This window comes from Giraffa tippelskirchi, chromosome 10 (assembly GCF_054371585.1).
Source record: "Giraffa tippelskirchi isolate mGirTip1 chromosome 10, T2T-mGirTip1v1.2.pri, whole genome shotgun sequence".
NCBI lineage: Eukaryota > Metazoa > Chordata > Mammalia > Artiodactyla > Giraffidae > Giraffa > Giraffa tippelskirchi.
The window spans coordinates 146,369,709-146,387,037 of NC_137284.1; positions in this window are offsets into that span (position 1 = coordinate 146,369,709).

Here is a 17,329-nt window from a genome sequence, read left to right on the forward strand (position 1 = left end):
TGTTCTCAGTCATGCACAGGCCTGCGGTTCTCACCAGTATCTTCCCATCAAAGATGGTCTCAAAAGCCTTGGTTGTTGTTGTTTTTCAGTCGCCAAGTCGTGTCCGACTCTTTGCGACCCCATGGACTGTAGCACCCCAGGCTCCTCTTTCCTCCAGTATCTCCCGGAGTTTGCTCAAACTCAGGTCCATTGAGTCAGTGATGCTAGTCTTACCTTATTTAATTCTCTTAAAAAGGACCTGAGGCGGGTTATGCTGCCACAGATGACCCAACAGTCCCTGGGCAGGGCCCCAAGGCATGAGGAGCAGGGCTGTTCAGGTGGGAAGAAGGGAGCCATGAGGGGGCGGGGAGGAAGCGCTGTGGGAGGGCAGGGAATAGGAACCCAGGCCCCTGGGATCCTATCTTTCATTCAGCGCTCCTCAGCCTGCTGCCTCAGGGCACACTGGCAGGTGAGCTCTCCTAACCTTGGGTTTGTCCTGGGGCGGCTCAACAATTCTAAATCAGTTCAGCAAAGCTAAAGGAACTCTAAAGCTAAAAGAGATCAAACCAGTCAATCCTAAAGGAAATCAAGCCTGAATATTCATTGGAAGGACTGATGCTGAAGCTCCAAAACCTTGGCCACCTGATTTGAAGAGCCCACTCGCTGGAAAAGACCCTCTTTCGGGAAAGATTGAGGACAAGAGAAGGGGGCAACAGAGGACGAGATGGTTTGATGGCATCACTGACCGAATGGACATGAGTTTGAGCAAGCTCTGGGAGATGGTGAAGGACAGGGAAGCCTGGCGAGCTGCAGTCCATGGGGTCCTAAAGAGTCAAACACGACTGAGCGACTGAATAACACCAAAAGGAACTCTGACTCGAGGTCATGGATGTTTTCAGAGTTTTCTTATCTATTCCTACCCAGGAAGGAAAGAACAAGACCAAAACAAAACACCGGCTCGCCAAAGTTGAGAAACGTTGAAAATCCTTTCAAAGGTTATAAACCAGCCAGGGACTTCCCTGGCGGTCCAGCGGTTAAGATTCCTCCTTCTACTGCAGGGGGCGCGGTTCCATCCGATCCCTGGTCGGGAAGATCTTGCACGCTGCCCTTCGAGGCCAAAAGCGAAACAAAAAACTGACAAACCCAGCCAGGCACCCACTCCTCCCACGTGGGCAGAGAGCCAGGCTGGGTGGGCGTGCTGTTCCTCCTGAGGCCACAGGCGGCAGTATGGAGTCCAGACCCTCTGCGGGTTTCTAAGCCTGGAGCTCAGAGCTGTCTCCCTGGGCTGGGGGCTGGGGGCTGGGAGGTGGGGTGGGGTGGGGTGGGGGTGGGGGGGTGGGGGCGCGGTTAGGCAGAGGTCTAGGGTAGGGCTTCCCTGGTGGCTCAGCTAGCAAAGAATCCGCCTGCAATGCAGGAGACCTGGCTTTGATCCCTGGGTTGGGAAGATCTGGAGAAGGGAAATGCTACCCACTCCAGTATAATGGCCTGGAGAATTCCATGGACTGCATAGTAGTTCATGGGGTCGCAAAGAGTCGTGACTGAGCGACTTTCACTTCAGGCTAGGGAGAAGTGTAGGGGGCAAGGTCCAAAGGAGCACCCGTCAGCCCCAAAGGACCACCCTCCAGGCCCACTCCTCAACCCCTTTGGAAGATTTTCCCTTTTGAGGCGACTCGCCTGGAGTTGAGAGTGTGCTTAGCTGGGAGCCTGGGTGGATTTGAAGCCACACCGCAGCGCTGTCCTCTGAATAGCCCCTGGAGGGGGCAGGAAGGCTGGAGCTCGCCCCCCAGGCCACCCTCAGACGTTGGCTATGAAGATGGCGCGAGGAGGGATTTTATTAGCAGGACACACTGGGTGGTAAGGTTCGTTGCTGTGCTGGCAGGTTCACTGGTGTTTGCTTAGTAAATTTTCCTACAGCCTTAACAGATGAAGAAGCAGGTTCAGGGAGGTTAAGGGGCTTGCTCTATCTACATCACAAGCCTAGGGGGTGGGGGAGAGAAGGAGCCAAAGGAGCCACCTTGGGAGAGGACGTGGGGTGCCCATCGGCGATTTTTTTTTCCTGCTCACTTTTATTGCCTTCATATGGTTTTCAGGTGGAATTTCCCATAGAGCGTGAGTGACGCAAATACTGACTACTGCCCTTCTCTCGCTTCAAGGTCCAGTTCACGCGCCCTAGGACTGCTTCCGGGTTGGCAGCAGCCCTCGGTGACCACGCCTTCCCCCAGCACCTCCAGCAAGGAAGACTGAGCTTCTCACACAGCCGAGTGTGTGGAGCTTCTCATCTGTGATGCATCTTTTCACTCATCTGACCGCTCTTGTCGTCTGATTATAAGCCCCTGAATGGCAGGGATTATGTGTTGCTGGCTCTTTGTAGCACACATAACATGTGCTCAAAAAAATTGTTGTTTGTGACAATAAGATTGCCGGCGAGTGTCATCTCTTCACCTTTTGCCATAGGGGCAGACAGCCGTGGCCGGCTGTCTGTCAAGAGACTTGTCTTTTATGCTTTGGTGGGCGTGGCATGATTTTAGAGTTCTGGCCAAGATGAGATCTTTAATTTGTTTTGCTTCAGTTAAGTGAGCTCACTCACGTTCCCTAAGCACGTACATACTGGGCGGCCTGAGTGGGGGTGGCCTGGAGCACGCGAGCCGAGAGGGAGGAGTCCCTCCACCTCTAAGATGTTCTTTGCATCATACACATAGGACTGAGACCGGGACCGGGGAGGGCTTCCAGCAGTGACTGGGGTTGGCTGCTGAAGATTCCTGTGATCTCCGGGATAATTATGCTAATGTCGCTGTTCTGTGTGTGAAAGACCACTTGGTTTTCAGAAATGTCCACTGTCAGCTGTGTACTTACACCAGGAGGGGGTAGAGAACTTCAAACTGGGAGCAAGTATGAGATTCACATAGGCGGGCATCCAGAAAACTTCCTGCCATACCCATCAGAGATACACCCTCAGCCTGGAGGGGACGTGCTTCCTCCTGGCTCTGAAGATCTGCCAGAGTCTGGTCTGGGACTAGCTGTACCAATGAGCAGGTGTGCAGCTCAGACTGCTGTGCTCAACCTCCAGACCCCAGGCTTCACTTCTAATAAAATAGAAATTGTGCCTGCCTGGCCTACCTCACAGGATTATGAGAACCGCAGATGTTAGAATTTCAGGGATAAAAAATGATCGACCCTATTCTTACTATCCATGAGGCCCAGAGAGGGTTAGATAACGCTTCCAAGGTTGAGCATCTAGCGGCAGAGCTAGACCTCAGGTATTGTGGCTCCTCTCTTCCTTGTTGATCTTCTTATTGTTGCACATATCATGCTTTATTTGTTCACTTGTTCACCATCCACGCGGAAGTGTAAGCCCCTAGAAGGCGGGGATCCACTCTCATGCTCTTTTGTTTCTCTAGAGCCTCGTGCGTACTAAAGGAGCTCAATAAATGTGTGTTGAACTGATCTTGACTCCTGGTTCACGTGCTTCTTCCCTCTATACCATGCCGTCTCTGATCTCGGAAATCTGCCCTGCCAGTCCAGCTGCCCACAGAAAGTATGAAAACTTGCAGATGTTTTAGAGAAAAAGATAAGATGCTCAACCACCTTGCAACGTCCATTAGCATCTTTTAGAGCACAGAATCCATCTGAACAAAGACATACACATCTAAGACAAAATTGGAATAATAACAATGAACGCTAATTAAGAGCTTATAATAGGGCCAGGTACTGTGCGAAGCAATTCACACATGTAATAAGTGCTTAATAAAAAGTTAGTATCTTTTTTCACTATGATGTAAGCTGAGTAGGGGATTGGAATATGCTAGCTTTTGTAATACTCGCATTTCAGAGGCTTACCTAAGTAAAGATCCCTTTGTGGCTCACACCGCAGACTAATGCAGGTCAACCACATGGAAAAGCGTTGCTGCATCCAGGGCCTTTGAACATAGAGGCTCACACAGGATGTGTTTTACGGAATGTGGTAGATGAGGCTACCAGGTACCAATTTTTCCTTTCCTTTCCTTTCCTTCTGGGTATGTAGAAGGACTGTATTTCCGGGTCTGTTTGAAGGTGGGTGTCAGGTGACACCAGAGCTTTAACCATGGAAAGGTGACATGTCATTTCCTGGTGGAAACATTTAAGAACCAGCGCACACTCCTCCATATTCTATACTGCCCCCTCCTCCACTGCCAGTCATAGTTTTTCTATATGGAGGCTTCCTAAGACTGGAGCATTCTGAAATGCTAAGTCAGTATGTGGAGGATGGGTTCCCTGGAGGGTGTCTGTATTTGCAGCAGACTGTGTAAGTGAGAAAGCCTCTGAGATTTTGGGTTTGTTGTGATCATAGCATTTCTTACCCTAGACCAGACAGGGGCCTGGAGGTGGCACATGTTCCATCCACAGTTCATTGACCAGGAAGGTTGTGGGAGGCTGAGAAATATCTTTCAGCTGTATGCTTGTTGTACGCATGAGATTCTTTTTTCAAAATAAATTTATTTACTTAGTTTTGGCTGTGCTGGGTTTTTGTTGCTGTACGGACTACTCTCTAGTTGCGGTGCCCAGGCTTCTCATTGCGGTGGCTTCTCTTGTGGAACATGGGCTCTAGGTGCTCAGGCTTCAACAGTTGCAGTGCATGGGCTCAGTAGCTGTGGTTCCCAGGCTCTAGAGCACAGCCTCAATAGTTGTGGTGCACAGGCTTAGTTGTTCCTCGAAATGTGAGATCTTCCCAGGGATTGAGCTGGTGTCCCCTGCATTAGCAGGCGGATTCTTTACCACTGAGCTACCAGGGAAGCCCTGCACGAGATTCTTGATTCTAAAAGTTGAGGTTTTCATAAATTTTGGAAGATTCATTACCTCTGTCTCTAAATATTTCTTCTGCCTGACTCTTTTCTCTCCTTCCCTGACTCCAATTAAGGCTGTTTGGGTTTGTCACACCTTTTATCCTGTTATCTTACCAGACTAACTTGTCCTATATTTTCAGCAGACTGATCAGGCTTTTTAATTGCACGTGCACCCAATGTTTTATTAAAGCAAAGCGTGGGTCACCGTGATTCCAACTCCTGAAATCAGCTTCTTCATCTCTCTGTCCAGCTTCTAAGCCAATGCCGTGGATTTTATTTTAGCTGTCTGCTACAGTAGTACCCCACTTTCAGGAACCAATGTCTACATTAGTCAGGATAGGCTAATTGCTATAATTTATTGTTGTTGTTTAATGGTTAAAGTTGTATCTGACTCTTTGCGACCCCATGGACTGTATGTAGCCCACCAAGTTCCTCTGTCCATGGGATTTCCCAGGCAAGAATAATGGAATGGTTTGCCATTTCCTTCTCCAGGGGATCTTCCCAACCCAGAGATCAAAACTGCAATTGCTATAACAAACAACCCGAGAATTTCAGTGGCTTAAATGCTATAAAAAGTCTTTTTTCTTACTCTTTGTGGTTTTGTCCCATGTGGTTTTATCAGGAGACCATGAAGTCATTTGGTGGACCCACGGTTCTCCAACCCTTCACAGTCCTTCATTAGCTCTTCCACATTTGCTTGTGTGTGTGTGCACTTAGTAGCTCAGTCGTGTCTGACTCTTTGCAACCTCATGGACTGTGTAGCCCGTCAGGCTCCTCTGTCCATGGAGATTTTCCAGGCAAGAATACTGGAGTGGTTACTTGCTTAAGCTTAGCTATTCCCAGGGAACAGTTAGGAAACATGTAAATCAGACTCTTACCGAAAACGTAGTGCACGTGGCTGTTTGGAACAGCCTCTCGGCCAGGACCTCCAGGACCCAGCAACATGCCCCCAAAGGAAGGGGAGCTTGGTGAGGGGGGAGCGTCTCTCCCCAAAGACAAAGCGCCAGGGTGCAGAGACCAGAGCTGCCTGCTGGGTGAGAGCGCCACCTACCTGTTGGCTTGGCCCTCCTCTAGGGGCTTCTCGGCTCTGCTGGGAAATAGTCTTTATTACTGGCCTCTAGAATTCCACTTTTTGTTCATCCATCAGTTCAAGGAAAGCAGTTTTATTTTTTTATTTGCTTGAAGGAACATATTGACAGCAGTAGCTTTGTCTTTTCACTTGATTATTATTATTTTAAAAATTTATTTATTTTCCCGCTGTACAACAACGTGAATCAGCCATGCGTGCGTGCTCAGTAGCCTCAGTCATGTTCGACTCTTTGTGACCCTTCAAGCCATAGCCCACCAGGCTCCTCTGTCCATGGAGATTCTCCAGGCAAGTATACTGAAGTGGGTTGCCAAGCCCTCCTCCAGGGAATCTTCTTGACCCAGGGATCGAACCTGGCTCCCTTACCTTTTCTGCATTGGCAGGCGGGTTCTTTACCCACTGAGCCACCTGGGGACATGTGTACATATATCCACAGCCTCTTGAACCTCCCTCCCACCCATTCCCCCATCCTGCCCCTCTAGGTCATCACAGAGCACCGAGCTGAGTTCCCTGTGCTCTATAGCAGCTTCCCACTAGCTATCTACTTTATACATGGTAGTGTCAAGGCTACTATCTCATGTCCCACCCTCTCCTTCCCACTGGGTCCACAAATCTGTTTTCTACCTCTGTGTCTCTATTCCTGCCCTGCAAATAGGTTCATCGGTACCATTTTTTGTAGATTCCATATGTATGCATTAATATACAATATTTGTTCTTCTGTCTTTTCACTTTAGATTTAAGTAACTTTCCAGAGACACTAATGGTGAGATCTTAAGCACAGCTGCCCTGTATCCCCCTGTTGACATGCTCTTATCTCACTTGGAATATAGGGTCTGACTCTCCCTCCATTTCCATGGGCTGTGATCCCTGGAGTGCACTTCTCATTGAAGAAGTTTGTTGGACGAGTTATGAAGTTCTGTCAAAATTTTTTGCATGGATTTTTACGGAACTTGAGTTTTGGCTGAGTTGCATTTAGGGTTTATTTCTATTGCCTGAATTCTGGGACACATGGAATTTGGCCGGCGGGAAGGTGGGTTGATTGAGCAATGAATGCGGCCTGATGTAGTGTGTTCATTTATCCAAATATTTCTTGACCTCTTACTCTGCCTAGCAGGGTAATAGAAGCCCTGGAAATAAGAGATGAGAGAAAAATCCTTACCTGCAAGGAATTTGTGGTCCATGGGGAAGGAAAATCAGGAAAGTAAGGTTGACAGTGTGGCTTAGTAAGAATTATGCACAAGGGGTTGGCAACCTGGGTGAGGGACACCCACCTTATCAGGAGCCTGAGGACGAGCCCACCAGAGAGTTGACTCAGGCTGGTTCTCGAAGGGCACCAGGTATGAGACAAGCAAAAGAATCCCAGGTAAAGGGCAGATGCTTGACAAGAAAGAGCTCTGGAGACAGGAAGGGACTCAGTGGGTGCAGGCCCTTCTTCCTCTGAGGCTGAAGGGAGAAAGGCTTGTGAGGCACAGGCTTTGGAAGGGGGTGGGATTGAGAGAGCCCTGTAGGGACCTGGATTTCTCTGGGTGACTCTAGAGAGTAGGGATTGAGGGTGGAGAGAGTGGCAAGTTTCCAATCAGCCACAGATGGAGCCAATGAGCACAGATGCTGGTCCGAGGTCCCTGTGGCTCTGGGAACTAGGGTGGAAAAGCAGAGCCATAGACGGTTGAATTTACAGCAAGTAGGTGTAGCAGGAAGCTCAGGGTACCAGCGAGAAGGGCGTGTATGCCAAGTCGCTTCAGTAGTGTCCAACTCTGCAGCACTATGGACCATAGTGAGCCAGGCTTCTCTGTCCATGGGATTCTCCAGGCAAGAATACTAGAGTGGTTGCCATGCCCTCCTCCAGGGGATCGTCCCAACACAGGGATCAAACCTGCATCTCTTGTGTCTCCTGGATTGGCAGGTTCTTTACCACTAGCACCACCTGGGAAGAAGGAATTCCCTGGTGGTGCAGTGGTTAGGACTCCATGCTTCCACTGCTAAGGGTGTGGGTTCAATCCCTGGTCAGGGAACTAATATCCCTCAAGCCAGGTGGTATGGCCAAAAAAAAGAGAAGGTGGGTGGGGAGAGTTTAGGCTGGTTGGGGACCTTATGAAATCAAGAGACACAGGAAATGGAAGCCCAGGAGCCTGGCAGTCCTGAGGCCCAAGAACACTGACCACGCAGGACAGGGTAAGAGTGCTGGGTAAGGAAACTGGAGTTGCCGGGGATGTAACATGGTACAACTGCTGTGGAAAATTTTGGCAATTCCTCAAAAAGTTAAGAATCACCATATAACCCAGCAATTCCACATTCAGGTATTTATCCCAAAGAACTGAAAGCAGGGACTCAGGTGCTTACACTTCAGTGTTTCTGGCAGCATGGTTCACAGAAGCCAGAAGGTGGAAACCACTCACTCGTCCATTAACAGAAGAATGGACAGACCAAATGTGGTATACACATACAATGGAGTGCTACCAGCCTTTGAAAGGAATAAAATTCTGACACATGCTGTAACATAAGTAGACAAACCTTGGAAACTCTGTTGAGTAAAAGAAGCCAGACACAAAAGGGCAAATATTGTACTATTCCACTTACATGAAGTATCTTTGTTGTTGTTGTTCAGTCTAGAAAAGACAAATTTAGAGACAGAAAGTAGAAGGTAGTTTGGGACGATGAAAGTTCTAGAAATAGCTAGTGCTGAGGTTTGCACAACATTGTGAATATAATTAATGCCATTAACAGTACATTTTAAAGTGGTTAAGATGGTAACTTTTATGTTATGTTCATTTTAACCACTTTATGGTGGTTATGTATGTGTTTTATATATATATATATATATATATATATATATATATACACACACACACATATACATAAAAGATTGCTGGAAGGGTGAGGAGGCCCAGTCAGAGGGATGTGAAGTTTCTCATGGTGGTAGAGCGCTGGTGGGCAGTGCTGGGGGGGCCCTCGGTACACAGGATGGTGACCCCCGACCCAGATCTGGGATGACTTTGGGGAGTGCTTGGGACAGCAGATGACAGCAACGCCTTAGCCCTTAGGGATGGAGCTGGGAAGTGGCGAGGCTTGGAATGGCTCGACTCAGTGGCAGTGAGGAGACGACCCCTTGTCCAGCTGCCCCGGAGCAGGTAGTGACATGACCTCAAGACTCCCCTTCTTCAGACACATACAGTCCCGCCAGCAGATTTCAAATGCAGTGGTAGGTTATGAACGTGTTCAGAGCTATTAAATATTTTCCAGAGGGCTAAATAACTTAAGCTGTGGCTTGTATTAATAACCTCTGCAGTCTCAGAACTGGTCTGGTTCTAGAATAAATAAATGTGTCAGGCCGAGTGTACAGTGATTCCAAACAGTTTAATGTAATTCCAAGACAAAGTGTGATTACATTTCTACACATATACAATATGCATATGTGAGTTTACAAATTTTAATTAATAACTCGTTTCACCTCAGAGACCGAAAAAATGATCAAAAAGAAACTGTGAGTAACAAGCTATAACATAGTTCACCACAACGGGACCCCCCCTTCTCACCCTACAGTTAGTAATATTACAATTAAAATAACTATATTCTTCTATAATTTTTTTCTGTTAAAATCATCTCATAAATTTACAATGCTATTATTAGTTTCCAAGACTAATATAAATTCACTCCATTTTTCTACAACGAAAATGATCATTAATTTAGAAGCACACGACGTCATGATGAAAAACACAAGCATTTTAGTAGCAAGGACTTGATCAGTTAAGAATTATTTTTCTTGTAAAACATTCTAAAGCCAAGTAAAATATCCATTCTTATAACATACCTATAATATGAGACTAAGGAATAGGTTACATATAGGCCTACAACACATTGGTTTGTCTTTTTTTAAAAAAAGTAGACATTTATAAATAAAAAAAGAAAAGAGGGACAATTCACATAGGAAAAAGAGGTACACGAGAAAATACTGTTGCACGCAATAATTTTCACAAAGATTAACATGGATTAACACTTTTTTCTTTATTACAGAAACCGTACAGTGAAGGAACACAACAGACCAGGGCTTCCATAGGGTAACTGAGCTGAGATGACCTGGTAGAGAAAGATCTGGGCGAGATGGCCCTGGGGAGGAGCCACGTTCCTGGGACCGGTGACCGAGCCTCACCGGATCTCTTCTTCCCTGCTCTCTTTCTGGGGAGTGAGTCTTTCTATTCAGAGTGTCCTGATGTGTGGGCAGTTGAAAGGTAAACATTTCTACAGATGCCTTCTCTTTCCATCCTAATGGATACCATTTTTGGAAACGGGATATAATATCAGAGGCTGCAGCTCAATATATGTGGTCAAAGCAAAACGGGATGGAAAATTCCAGTCATTCTGATGTGTTGTACCTGCCCCCCCAACACTCATCTCTGCCCTGTCAGTGGGGACCCAGAGAGAGCAGCGGTACTCTTCGGGGCCACCTGCCTCCACTGCAGCCCGAGGTGGTGCCCGGGTCCCCTCGCGTCCTGCTTTTCCAGTCCATGTGCGATGGTGCAGCCTGGGTCATCCCCGGCTCCTCTGATATACCAACCAGCTTCCAAAAGCTCCTCTCCTTCCTCATCCATAAAGCTATACTTTTCCTATCCGAAATTTGGTTTGATATATATATACACACACATATATATCAACATCTATTATCTATACAGTGATTCTCCTAGACTAGAAATCCTACCGCCCCAAAGTATGACTTCCGGGTCTACTTCATTTGGTTAAAGAAACGCACACAAAGAGGATGAGGAGGTGCTTTGGGGGCCAGAAATGATTGTGCCCTGGAAAAGCCATGGAAGAAAGCTTTAAAGGAGCAGTAACGCAACAGTGAAAGGGTGGACAGTGACGGGAAGGGTGAGACGGCAGGGAGACACCACGCGCCGTGGAGGCGGTCTACAGGAGTATCTGCCGGAAGGGAAGAGAGGGAACCGGGGTGGGGCACACTTTAGGTTCCATTCAGAAGTCACAGAAAGCTACGAAGGATGGGCATGGTCAAGTCACTTTCCATTTCCCAAGTTCTTCCTTATAACCTGAGCCAAACTATTAAAATAATAATAATAATAAAAATAAATCCATTGCCCCTTCAACCAAGCAGGCGAATATCTAACAGGGAGGCAAGACCACCACTGGCAAGGCTAAGTGGGTCCTTCTTCCTGGCTCTTGAGAGCTTCCTGGGAGTCCTGGGTGCCTGGGCATGGATAGGGCTGTGGGGACAGCAGGGCGGAGGCCAAGGCGGCCACGTGTGAGGGTGGTGGGGGAGCAGTGACCCAACACAAGGAGGGGGCAAGGGTGCTGGGAGGTTGGTGTGGAGGCTGGCTGAAAGGAAACGAGAGAGAAGGCAGAGCCCTTTTTGCAGATACAGCATGTTTACTGAAAAAAAAAAGCGCCAATTTCTATTCCTCTGTTTTTTAAAAATATAGTTAGGCCCCAAAGACAATGACATAAAATATATTTGGTTATTTAAATCACAGGGAGGAAACCAAACAGAGGAAAGTGATAGTTGAATTAGGAGGGACAAGACAAAAAATATTTTACAGTGACATTTCCAATCGAATACTGTGATAAGAATGCTATCAACAGAGTTCACAGGGAAAAAGCAAGTGCATTAAGAACAACCACCAGTTCCCTGGTCCCAGGTGTTTTGTAGTTTTTAAGGTGTTATTTGCTAAAGGAATGCCCTTCAGATCACAGCCAGGTCCTCTGTGCTAAGGTTGTGGAACAAAAGAAGAAATGAAACGAAACACTTAGGGCAACTGGTGCCCTCCAGGCTACTTCTGCATGGCGACGGGCCCTCTCAGTGGTGACCTCTCCTTGGACAGATCTCATCATCTGCCCCCCTAACTGCCCCTCAGTCTCCAGTCCCTTCCTCCTGCTCAGCAGCACTTACGATCTCTAGAAAAAAAAAGTCTAGGCCTCTCCTTTGGGGTTGGCCCGCCCTCACACCTGGAGGATGCACTACCTACCCTCTGTTTACTGAATAAAACTCTGAGCTGTTAAAAAAAAAACAAAACTAGTTCCCACCTCCTAATGACCTAGGCTTCAAATAGAAGTTTGACAAAGAGTAAAAAGTAAACATATCCTTTTACACTTACTTTGTTTTAAAGGACAAAAGGAATAAATGACAGCAGATACATGGAAAATCCAACCAGTAAATATAGGCACGGGGGTGTATGACTGTCCCCTGCAAAACACCAATCCGAGTATTGCTGGAGCCCCAGAAATAGCAGCTGTACCTTTGGGGCCGCCTGAATCCCAGTGTCTTCTACTGCCTGGTGCCTGGAAGTCAGTGGGTTGATTAATAAATTAAACATTCAAATCAAGACAAAATCAATGAGCCAGATGTCTATTCTCTCTGCCTCTTTCAAGATGTCAAAGAGAAGGCCTTGACCACCAGTGTGCATACCATGTGGCAGATCTTTGCACCTGGCCCAGGCTGTGGACTCACCCCTTCCTGCTCAGCCTGGAAATCCCTTCACATTCTCTCGAGTTCCCACGGAAACCAGCAATACGGATGGAAATGCTCACGGTGGGCTACAGTAGGGGCAGAACACGCCTGCCTTGGGGGAATGTGGCCTCCAACTGAAGAGGCAATTGCTGGGGTCTGAAGATGTCAGTTATAAACAGAAATTTTCTTTAAAAGTACCAGCTTAAATGTAAACTATAAAATACTTTAACTATAAAACATGGCCAGAAATATGTTTAGTTATCCACAGTCAATTGTTTATGCATTTAAAACGTGACTCTCTCGATATCTTAGAAGGCTAACAGCATTTTACAGTAGCTAAAAACATATATACTTAAACATGTGCATTTGAAAATCACATTTGATTACAAAACACAAAGAAACTTCTCTCCCTTGGTTTAATTTCTGTTGTCAAGATTACCTATTTTCAGAGTTCACTTAAGCAACAATGACCAGGGTGTGCAGTAATCGTTTTTTTTCAGCCCACACAGAGTTCATAGTCTTTTAAATTCCAAGAGCAAGCTGGCTACATGATTTCAAAAAAGGCTAAAACCAGGATGAATGCCCACATTTGAGGTAATTATTGCCATCAGGTCACAGTTTGTGTAAGATAACGTATCTAAAACCTTCTTAAAAAAAAAAAGTCTTCAGGTGTTCTGTCAGAATTCCAGAATACCTATTCAAACCAACCAGGATCTCAAATTCTGATTAGCTGGGTTTGCTTCCAATGGAATTAAAGCTCTAGAAGACTCTAGAACTTGTGTAAACTACCTAAGAATTTAGGCAAACATGCCTGGAGCCAGTCAATAAGGAAGTTTTCAAAGGAAAAAAAAAAAAACTGAAAACCCCATTCTAAACAACTGCAGAGATATTTTGTAACAAATGGTAAAGGTTTTCCACAAAATTAAAAATCTAGTCCTAAAGCATTTCTAAACTCTCGCCACCTTTCAACCAAAGGAAACATGCTTCTGTGCTCCTGTTAATCTCCCACCTCAGCCAGAGGCTCTCCTTCCTTGTATCCTGAAAGCTGGCTAATTTTTCTTCAGTTTGCACAACTGTTGCTTCCTATTTCTTTGAGAAGGGGAAATTCTTCCCATTTCTGGAAAGAAAACTTAATTTTTTTCTTCTTCCTAAATGTCATCTTGATCTTGTCTCTCTTTTTTTTTCTTTTTTTCTTTTTTAATTTTTTAAACACAAAGAAAAAAAAACAGTTCCTGGACACCAGACTCACACGTGATATTTACAAATTTGGTGTGAATCCTGCCTTTGGTTCTACCCAGAGCTGAAGAGTGGATCGATTACAGAGACCAGAGTCGTTATGATATTTATCAGTGCAGTAAAAAATAGTATTTTGAAAAAAATATATACTTTTAGTATTGCCTTTCTAGAATTAACTATAAGCAAGAAAAAAATATTTTTTTAAAAGAAGAAAAGAACTTTTTTTTTTCTTCACTCTTGTAAGAGTTTGTTGTAGCAGCAACACTACTAAAGCTAGTTGGTACACTGAAAAGCAATCGAAAATGAACTCTACCATGATTAACCAAAAGAAACTCCCCTAAGATTTTCTCTAAAAGTCAAACTAATTCTGCCCTTGCTGCCTGGATCAGATTCAGGACTCCCTCTACACACAGACCTGTTACTGAGCTCCGCACGCAGGGCAGGGATGGTGCAGGGCAACGCTCCTTTGAGGCCTTTCTTCACACAAACACCCAGGAGACAGCTGGGGCTGGCGTCTTGTGAGCTGGGCAGACCCAGGTCACGGCCGGCCTTCCCTTACTGGCTTGTGTGACCCTGGGCTGGTTACCAGTTCACCAAGCCGTCTGCCTCATCTGTGAAGGGACGAGTACTGCCGATGTCAGAGGGCTCTTATGAAGACGAAATGAAACGGGATCAACGGGAGCGACTTCCAGCACAGTGTCTGGCACCCAGTCAATGGGAGCATCATTAGATGCTTCACCAGAAACACGAGGCCACTCACTGATGATTATTTAACAAGTGAAACAAATTCAGTTAGTAAAGGTCTCAAGGACACAAAATTTCACTAGAAGCTTGCGGATTTGGGGCCACCCCCAAATCCTTGTATTTCCTTTCCTTAACACAGCCTACTTTCTCAGAGAGTCGACTGTCTCATCAACTTCCTCCTCTGTAAATGGGGGAGGGGGGTGTTGTGAATGGGGGTGGGCCTGAGGGTCCCGGGAGGCCAGGCTCACTAAGGGCTTGGGATGAGCCTGGTGTATTGAAAGCATTCAATAAATGTTGGCTCCTACTTCAGGGACATGGCAAGTTTTAATAAAGAGACAGTCAACGTGAAATTCTAATGCAATGAGAGTGCAATTAGGGGCCCCACAGAGGCTCCTGGGGCTCTAGCTGGGGCGTCAGGAAGCTCCCTTCTGGCAGAGGTACCCTGAGCAAGCATGCCCTGCAGAAGGGGCGCTTCTGTGTAGTTTCTCACTGAGTCTCAAATGAAGAACTGGCTCAGAGCTGGCTCTCTTGGACTTCTGGGAGCTGCCAGAAGGATGGGAAAAACCTCTCCTAGGTTGGGTCGCTCAAGTGAGTGAGGGTGCCAAAAGCCTTCAAGGGGTTTCTACTGCCTTTAAATATCAGTTCGCCATCTCCAACTCTCCATTGAGTCCCGTCTGTGGAACTCAGAAGTGAGAGTCCTAAGGCATCGAAGGGGAAAAATACTGACCCCCTGAGCCCGGCCCTGGCGTCTGACCTGGACAGAGCCGCACCTCCTGGCCTGTCTGCTCCAGCTGACACCCGAGGTAACTCGAGGTGAGTTCCACCCACAGATCCATGCAGTACCTCCCGTTTCCCGACAGCAGCAGCATTTGGGGGTTACAAACCTCCACTCCACTTACAAGATGAGCACAGCTTTAAAATAAAGGCAAAAACCAAAAACCCCAAAACAAGTCAGGCAAGAGAAGGCAAGAGAAGGACATAAACGGGATCGCATCACTGACAGAGTCATTATTGCTGGGAGAGGAAGGAGAGAGGAACACCATTCTGTCCACATCTGAGGGTGTCTTTGAGGAGAGGGTCTTTGGCTAAAGAAAGGAACACTTTCAACCTTCCTTTTCAATTTGGTTAGGACAGCTCTGGCTTGCTCAACTCTTGAGGATTCCCCATCTGAAATCTCTAAGACAAACCAGAAAGAAAACAGAGAAGGGGAGAGAAGCAAGTGGGGTCCCTGGGGCTGGAATATTTCATGGCAGAATCGCTTGGGCTGGTGTTGAGCAGTGCCAGGCGAGGTCTGCAATCCGTGGAAGGAGCCCTGGCCTCTCTGCTGCTGGAGGGCAACTCATTTTTCTCTTCTTTGTCCCCATAGCTACTTAACAGGCCACCGAGAGCCCCACATCCCACCCCACCCCCAGCACCAGAGAACCCAGGATGAAAGCTGGGGCCGGCTCGTCAACCCACCACGTTTCATCAACCACAGCCCATCAGCAATAGTTCCTTAAGCCTCCTCATCTCCTTCCTCCAGTTTCCAAGAAAGTCTGCTCCACTCACTCACACACACTCACACAACCCAAATCCTCCACCACGAGCTTGTTCAAAAATGAGTGTCTGCAATTCCAGAGATCTGATTGAGGGAAATCCGCCTGTTAGCAGCTGGGCTGATCTTTCCTTGCCTTCCTTACATCCCACAATCTGGTGTCTGGGCGAGTTGAGTCTTCCGGCTCCTGCAGCCCGCCAGCCACTCCCCACCAGTAAGGCCAGAATGCAAAGACAGTCCAGGAGACAACCAACCCTTCCTTTCCCTCTGAATTCGACCAACCACATGCTCCACTTCACAGTATTAATTGGCACCAAGCCTCAGACTCTCCCACCCATCAGCCTGCTCACCCTTCCCTTGGAAACAGCCAAAACATCATGAAAGGAGGCACTAAACACAGAGATGGCGGTGAAAACACCCAGAGGGGTCCGCAAGACCCCACCGAGCAGAAGCAAATCAACCTGTGGTTCCCAGGGCTCCAGTTACGAGGTTCCCCTTGACCTGTCTTTTTTAGTCTGCCCCTCTGAGCCATAACCACGTTGCTTCAGTAAAGAAGGATGGAGCCAATTCTAGAGCAGATGATGTTCTAGGTTATTTGTGGTCTACATGAAGACTAGGTTGGCATCTCTCCACTTGAGAGCTGGGTCCTGGGGATGGGCAGCCTTTATTCAGACTATCTGCCAGGGCAACTCAGGGTTGGAGGGTGGGGTGGGAGCTCAAGCAGCTGCTAAGGAACCCATGGAGGGGCTCGCCTCTCCCACTAGGGTCTTCTCCGAGGGCTTCAGACCCACAGCTTTGTGCTTGGGTTGGAAGAAAAAGGCAGGTGGGGATGCAGGGAGGATACTCATGTTCGCTGAGTGGTGGGGGGATGAGCATGGCCTGGCATCTCCTTTCATAGCTTCAGTGAAGCCTATCATTCCAGGCCTTCCTTCACCCACCTGGGGCCTGGTAGTTTCTGGGTTCGGTGGGCGGCATGTGGGCACCTCAAGCTGATTTAAAAAGCCCATGGCACCCAGCACAGTGACCTGAAGGGCACAGTCAGAGCCCAGTGGGCATGGCTGTGAGGTCCCACTGTGCCCCTCCACTGGCCAACGGGTTCAGAGGGGCAGCAGCCCGCACTGTCTGAGGACCTGCCGGACACGGTCAGTGCTCCTCTGGCCTCCTACTATCCCTCTTTTATTTATTATTATTTTTTTGGCTCCACAGTTTGTCCCTAGAATTGTGTGCTGAAATGTACTGGGTAGGGGCAGGGACTGAAGAAGCGGGCAGTGTGGTTTGTAAGGGGCAGGGAGGCTGCCATCTCCCAGGGGAAGGTACCACCTGCCTAAGCACCTTCTACCAGCTCATTACCTTCAGTGGCTTCTAGGAGGCAACATTATCTATACACTGAAGGGTATAAGCCACACTTCTGGTGGGCTGATGGGAAAACGGGGGACTTTTAGGGAGGGGGCTGGGTGAGCTCTGGGCAGAGGGGC